Source organism: Trichechus manatus, unplaced genomic scaffold (genome assembly GCF_000243295.1).
Source record: "Trichechus manatus latirostris isolate Lorelei unplaced genomic scaffold, TriManLat1.0 scaffold00122, whole genome shotgun sequence".
NCBI lineage: Eukaryota > Metazoa > Chordata > Mammalia > Sirenia > Trichechidae > Trichechus > Trichechus manatus.
This window is the reverse complement of record NW_004444058.1, coordinates 7,687,665-7,695,831: the sequence shown is the minus strand read 5'-3', so window position 1 is coordinate 7,695,831 and position 8,167 is coordinate 7,687,665. Positions and strand designations below refer to the sequence as shown.

The 8,167-nt window shown below is 42.6% G+C and overlaps 1 pseudogene; it reads right to left on the bottom strand.

Moving 5' to 3' along the window:
• Positions 1–1,637: 1,637 nt before the first annotated feature.
• Positions 1,638–2,713, bottom strand: LOC101358426 (60S ribosomal protein L12-like; annotated as a pseudogene).
• Between the last annotated feature and the right edge of the window lie 5,454 nt (positions 2,714–8,167).

Sequence of the window (8,167 nt, the reverse complement as noted above, 5' to 3'; positions counted from 1 at the left end):
AGGGTTAAATATATTACATTTATTTTCACCTCTTTCTTTTTCTTAACGTGGTTACTAGAAAATTACATATGTACTTGCAACCAGTGTCACAAAACAATATGTGTGTAAATTTTTGAATGAGAAATTAACTTGAGCTGTAAACTTTCACCTAAAGCACAATTATAAAAATTTTTTTTCAGAAGAAAGAAAATCACATATGTGCTTCACATTAATTATATTTCTGTTAGACAGTGCCTGTGTAGACTTTTTATTTATTCTCTGCTTCATTGTTGTTGTTAGGTGGTGTCAAGCTGAATCCAACTCATAGTAATAACATATGACAGAGTTGAAATGCTCCATAGGGTTTTATTAACTGTAATCTTCACGGAAGCAGGTCACCAAGTCTTTCTCCCACAGAGCTGCTGGGTGGGTTCAAACCTTTCCCTTAGCAGTCAACTGTTTAACCTTTTGACCACCAGGGCTTCTTAATGCTTCAGTATGTATCTACATATAGAAATAATGTGTTGTTATAAAACAAGAGGGATCATTCTGTGCCTGTTATTTTGTAACATTTTTATTTATTTATTTTTTTATTTAATACATCTTGGAGGTCATTTACTTGGAGATCTGCCTTATTCACTTAGAATTCTGTAACACATGAAATGTGTTATCTGGTATGTGTCTATCGTAATTTATTTAACCATTCTCCTGTTAAAAAGAAAAAAAAGTTGCCAACAAGTCAGTTCAGACTTATGGTAACCCCATGAGTAGAATTGTACTCCATAGAGTTTTCTTTTTCCTCCATGTAATACATTTTTTTAATCTTATTGTGGTGAAAGTATACGTAACAAAATATATGCCATCTCAATAATTTCGACATGTACAATTCAGTGACATTGATTACATTGTTCAAGTTGTGCAACCATTCTCACTATCCTTTTCCAAATCGTTCCACCACTATTAACATAAAAACCCAGTGCCCCCTAAGCAAAAACTCACCCTTTCCCCTCCTTCCCATCGCTGGTAACCACTACTAATCTTTGGTTTCTATATATTTGCTTATTTCATATTAGTGAGATCATACAGTATTTGTCCTTTTGCAACTGACTTATTTTGTTCAGCATGATGTTTTCAGAGTTTATCCATATAGTGGCATTCCATAGGGTTTTCAATGGCTGAATTTTCATAAGTAGGTCACCAGGCCTTTCTTCCAAGGCACCTCTGGGGGGACTCAACCCTCCAGCCTTTCAGTTGGCAGCTGAACACGTTCTCTGTTTGTACCACCCAGGGACTCTATTCTCCTAATTAAAAAAAAAAAAAAAAAAAAAAAAAACCTGTTACCATTGAGTCAATTCTGACTCATAGCGACCTTATTGGACCAAGCAGAACTGCCCCATGGGGTTATTCTCCTAATGTGTGCATTTAATTCATTTTTAGTGTTTCTGTCATAATAATCATATTACGGTGCATAATCTTATACATTTCCCTTTTTTTCCCCCATACTCACCTGTATTTTCCAGGTTTAAAAAATAAAAGTAGTGGAAAATTATACACCATTTTCTTAAAAATCAAGGGTAATTTTATATATCAGCTTTGGAGAAGCTGCTTGATTGGTTGTGGCCTGAATCATTGCTCACTCTCCAATGGGAACTTGCCCACTAAGTTGCATCCTAGAGTTTATAGCTCTAGAATCAGTGAGTGATGTACAGGTACACAGTTTAGAACCCAGATCTCCCAAATCTGTGAAGACTGCCTGCATCTTTTCTCTAGCCCAGGGGTGGGCAAACTTTTTCTGTAAAGAGCCAGATACTAAATATTTAATGTTTTGTGGCCCTTAGGGTCTTTAACTCTGCCACTGTAGAGCAAAAGCAGCCCGCAGACAGTATATAAATGAATGGGCATGGCTGTATTCCAGTAAAACTTTATTTATGGACACTAAATTTGAATTTCATATAAATTCCATGTGTCACAAAATATTCTTTTTTTTAATCAAATGATCCTTTACTGAAATATATTCCTTTGTAGTTCTTAGCTGGGCATTCCACTGCACGATTGTTGATGGCATCTTTGATGTTATGAGCATGGCGGCCATCAACATGGCAGCCCACAGACCAGGCAGACCCTGTTGTTGTTAGGTGCTGTGGAGACAATTCCAACTTATAGTGATCCCATGTGACAGAGTAGAACTGTCCCATAGAGTTTTCTAGGCTGTAATCTTTACAGGAGCAGGTCACCAGGTCTTTCTCCTGTGGAGCCACTGAGTGGGTTCAAACCGCCAACCTTTTGGTTAGCAGCCAAACGCTTAACCATTTGTGCCATCCAGGGACTCCTTGGGCAGTTCCTAAGATCTCTTCAATAGTTACAGAGAGTTCTCTGGCTAAAGATGGGTGCTGCATCTGTCAGGCAACATTGATAATGTCATCAAAAGTGATATTTCCACTGTGCTTAACATTTTCCTGCTTCTTCCTGTCTCTGGGTGGGTCCCTGAGGGCTTTGATGGTCAGGGAAGAGGCAGAAGGTACCACCTCAGTCTGGGCTGTCTCTTCTGAATGGTCAGCTTCATCGTAATGCTTAGACTCATCCAGGCACTGCTTGCCTTGGCAGTGTCATCACCAGCCTTTTTCGGAGATGGACCCAGGTGGCCTATCTTTGGAGCCAGGGCGCATGTGGCACTGTCTTCCCCACCAGTGTGCCTCAGATACACAATGAGTTGGGGGTTGAACTTGGGCTGCATGGTTGGGCGGGGGACAGGGGGTGCCTGGTATCGATGAACCCAAATGCAGGACAACTGAAGAAAGCTGCACCTCTGAGCTGAAAGCAATATTACTCTCTTGATTTTTTTTTCCCCCAACCTTTTAAAAGTGTAAAAACCATTCCTGTTCAAAAACAGATGGTGGACTGGACAACAGTAGTTTGTTGATTCCTGCTCTAGACTCTTAAGTCTACTGGAACAAAAGATTTACCATTACACGTAAACTGTTCCCCTTGCTACTATTTGTCTTACCAGGAACAAAGCCGTGCTTCACAGTAAAAACACTACAATTCTGACAGCCAGAGTCAGGGGCAAGATGGCCTTGAGGGTCAGTTTAGTCTCTGCTACTTCATTAATTTTTTTGCTGTGTTGCTTAGTTTAGAAGTGTTTTACAACATTAGTTTAGGAGTGTTTTACAAACACCATTCGCTCAGTCACACATAAAAGAGATTGTTGGAAGGGCTGTTGTGAAGAGGCGTACAACTGCAATAAAAAAAGGGAACACCTTAGTTTTCTAGGAGACAAAGTACCACAAATTGGGTGGCATATAAGAACAGAAATTTATTGTCTTACAGTTCTGGAAGCTGGTAGTCCAAATTCAAGGTGTCCACAGGACCATGTTTTCCAAAGGCTGTAAAGGAAGATCCTTTCTTGTCTCTCCTGGCTCTGGTAGTCCCAGGCATTCCTTGGCTTGCAGCTACAGTGTAAATCTATTGTCACATGACCTCTTTCCTCTGTGTGTTTCTCTGTCTCTTCTTATAAGGCCACCACTCAGGTTGAATTAAGACCCACCCTACTCCACTATGGTGACTCCCTGGGTAATACAAACTGTTAACATGCTTGGCTGTTAACCAAAAGGTTGGTGGTTCGAGTCCACCCAGAGGCATCTCAGAATAAAGGCCTGGTGATCTGCTTCTGAGAAAATCAGCCATGGAAAGCCCTATGGTGCACAGTTCTACTCTGACACACATGGGGTTGCCATGAGTTGGAATAGATTCTGTGGCAACTGATAGTACTCCAGTATGACCTCATGTTAACTGATAACATCTTCAGACATCCTATTTCTAAACAAGATCACATTCACAGGTACCAAGGGTTAGGACTTCAACATATTTTTTGGAGGGGCACAGTTCAGTCCATAACAGAAAGTGATTTTAAAAGTTTCAAAGTGGGAAGAAAATGGAAATGTTGCGTATTTCCATTTCCACTGTTGCGTTCAGTGGGAGGGAGTCTGGGGGTCATAGAAGGAATAACAGTGGGAGGTCTCATACAACGCCGGTCAGTTGGTTCAACTACTTTAGAAAAGAGTTTGGTCTTCTCTGGTGAAGTTAAAGCTCTCTGTAACCTTAAAACAGCTGCTAGCTGTCGTCAAGTCAGCCCCCAACTCATGACGACCCCATACACAATGGAACAAAATGCTGCACCATCCTGTGCCGTCCCCATGATCAGTTGTGGATCAAACCATTGTGATCCATAGGGTTTCATGGACTGATTTTCGGGACTAGATCTCCAGGCATTTCTTTCTAGTCCATCTTAGTCTGGAAGCTCCACTGAAACCTGTTCATCCTAGCAAAACCCAAGCCTCCACGGACAGATGGGTGGTGGCTGTGCATATTGGCCAGGAATCAAACTCAGTCTCCCACATGGAAGGCAAGCATTCTACCATTGAAACACTGCTTCCCCTCTCTGTACCCTATGGCCCAGCGATTCCAATTCCAAGGAAACTGTTGCATGTAAGTACCAGGATATACACTTAAAAGGTTCGGAATAGCAATGTTCGTAATAAGCCCATGCTGGAAATACTCCAGATGTCCATGGAAAGTCGAGCGGGTGAGCTGAAATGTAATAAGAGTGAACAAACCCCAGCCACACTCAACACAGATGATTCTTATAAACACAATGTGGAGGCAAAGCAGCAAGGCAGACAGTACATTTGGTATGACCCATTTTTATGTGGACTCCCAAGACAAAAATAAACTGAACTTTTTAAGGAAGTAAAACTATAAACCATGACCCATCTGTCAGTGTGTCATACTGTGGTGGCTTGCATGTTGCTGTGATGCTGGAAGCTACACCACCAGTATTTCAAATACCAGCAGGGTCACCCATGGTTGACAGGTTTCAGCAGAGCTTCCAGGCTAAGACAGACTAGAAAGAAAGGTGTGGGAATCTATTTCTGAATTAGCCAATGAAAACCCTATGGATCACAACAGAACAGTGTCCAATACAGTGCTGGAAGATGAGCCACCCTAGGTTGGAAGACAGAAATGGACTCAAGCATGCCAGCGATCACGAGGATGGTGCAGGACTGTTGTACATAGGGTCACCATGAGAGTCGACTCAATGGCAACTAACAAAAAATATATGTATAATAAATTTATAATTAATAGATAATTACCTGCAGCAAGTATAGACTGGACCTAGCGACTTGCTTCTAACGAATAAAATACAACAAAAGTGGTAGGTCACTTTCATGATTAACCTACAAAAGACTGTGACTTCCATCTTGGCAGATTCTAGATTGCCTTCTCAGCTTGCACACTTTAATGAAGCTGCTGTGTAGGAGGGGCCCACATGGCAAGGAGGTGAGGGTGGCTTCTGGCCAATAGCCAGCAAGATGTTGAAGCCCTACTTGCAAGAGCTGCGAGGAACATAGCTCTGCCAACAACCACATGAGACACCTTGGGAGCAGATCCTTCCCCATATGAGCCTTTGGATGAGGCTGCAGCCTTGTCATCCCAGCTAAGGACCAGGCTAAGCCACACCCAGACTCCTGATCCTGTGAGATAATAAATGTGTGTTATGTCAAGCTACTAATTTTTGGAGGAGGGATTGCAGTTTAGTGGTAGAATTCTCACCTTCCATGTAGGAGACCTAGGTTCAATTCCCAGCCAATGTACCTCATGAGCAGTGTCTTAGGCTGGATTCTCTAGAGCAGCAAAACCAGTAAAGCATATAAATATATATAGAAAGAGATTTATATTATGGAAACAGCTCATGTGGTTGTAGAGGCTGGAACGTGGGTCAGGCGGAGGCTTCTGATTCACGTAGCTGCAGGGGCTGGTGATCCAAGACAAGCCAGTCAGACAGCAGGGCTCTGGCTCACAGGCTGTGAAGACTGATGAATCCAAAGATTGGCAGGGAAGACGGCAGGTAAGCTATTAGCTCAAGTCCCAAGAACCAGAGGTCAGACAAACAGGAGCTAGCTACAGGATCCAGTGTGAGCAAAAGCCCATGAACCTTGCCAGAAAGTCTACTTATATTGGATGCAGGCCACACCTCCAAGGAAACTGTCTTTCAACTGATTGGCTACACAGAGAAGATCCCATCATGGAAGTCATCACATCATTATACGACGGCCGAACTACATCATAACTGCCAAATCACTGAGAATCATGGCCCCGCCAAGTTGACATACAACCTTAACCATCACAGTCCACCCCTTGTCAACTTGGCACCTGTACACATCTCCCTAAACCATACATAATCTCTGAATAAAGACAACTATAAAGTCATACTTGCGCTTAACATGATACAACGAACAAGTACAACCAAAAATGCGCTAGCCCTGTTTACATCTTATATAAGTGAAGAAAATAAAAATATTTGATGCACACATACAAGGCACAAATACTCATAACAATTACAGTCCTTGTTTCTGCAACTGGTCATGTGGTCGTAACTGGTATTTAGAACTACCTTCTTCCACCACCCATACCGTAGTCCCTTTGCCCTCATCAAGCACCTCAGCTGGTCATGGTTCTTTGCCTGGTTTCATCCCTGAAGGGCCTGGGCCATTAGTAATCATGTCAGAATTGGGTTGCTGTAGTTTTCCATTGACTTTAATCACAGGGCATGGTGGTACTAAGAGATGCCCTAAGGGTTTTCCTGCATTCCAGACATAGTTTTCTTTACCTCCATTATGTAATATCAACCTGATTTCCTCTTGGTAATCAGGATCAATCACACAAGCCAATATGGTAACTCCCTTCTTTGCCTGTTGATCCAGAGGTGTAAGTAGGCAAAGTGGCCAGCTGGCATTCTTAACTTCCAGTTCAGTGGAATCAGGGATGTGTCTCCAGGTAGGAACATTCCTCCCTTTGGAACTAAGAAAGACCTCTAGACCTGTAGAGCATAGGGTCATGGGGACAGGAAGCAAAAATTTTGTAAGGGGCTCACTGGGGGTAATAGTGAATGATGCCACTCCCATTTTGACTCCTTGATTCCTGGACCCATGAATCCTGACTATGGGAGAAATGGCACCATATATTGGATGATGGTTTAGAGCATATACAGCCTCTTGAAGAACATTGCCCCAAGCCTGCAAGGTATTGCCCCCTAGCTGGCACCAGAATTGTGTCTTTAGAAGGCCATTCCATCGTTCTGTCAAGCCAGCAGCTTCAGGATGATGGGGAACATGGTAAGACCAGTGAATTCCATGAGCATGGGCCCACTGCTGCACTTCGTTTGCCGTGAAGTGAGTCCCTTGATCCAAGGCAACGCTGTGTGGGATACCATGATGGTGAATAAGGCATTCTGAAAGTCCAAGGATGGTAGTTTTGGCAGAAGCATTGGGTGCAGGGAAGGCAAATCCATATGCAGAGTAAATATCTATTCCAATAAGAACAAAACACCACCCTTTCCATGATAGAAGTGGTCCAATGTAATCAACCTGCCACCAGATTGCTGGCTGATCACCTTGACGAATGATGCCATATCGAAGACTCAGTGTTGGTCTCTGCTGATGGCAGATTGGGCACTCGGCATTGGCTGTAGCCAAGTCGGCCTTGGTGAGTGGAAGTCCATGTTGCTGAGCCCATGCCTAACCTCCATCCCTTCTACCATGGCCACTTTATTCATGAGCCCATTGGGCAATGATGAGAGTGGCTGGGGGAAGAGGGTGACTGGTTTCCACAGAACACGTCATCTTATCCACTTGATTGTTAAAATCCTCCTCTGCCAAGGTCACCCCTTGGTTAGCATTCACATGAGACACAAATATCGACCAAGTTTTTTTGGTACAGTGACTTTGTGTATTCCTTCCATCTTCTTTTATGCTCCCTGCATTGTTCACATTTTGCTCACAGAATCCTTCAGTATTGCAACTCAATGCCTGAATTTTTTCTTCAGTTCTTTCAGCTTGAGAAATGCTGAGTATGTTCTTCCTTTTTGGTTTTCTAACTTCAGGTCTTTGCACATTTCATAGGTGTGTGTCAGAGTGGTATCCTTTTACCATGTTTATTCAATATGTATGCTGAACAAATAGTCCGAGAAACTTGTCTATATGAAGAATGCAGCATCAGAATTGGAGGAAGACTCATTAACAACCTGTGATATGCAGATGACACAATCTTGCTTGCTGAAAGTGAAGAGGACTTGAAGCACTTACTGATGAAGATCAAAGACCACAGCCTTCAGTATGGATTACACCTCAAC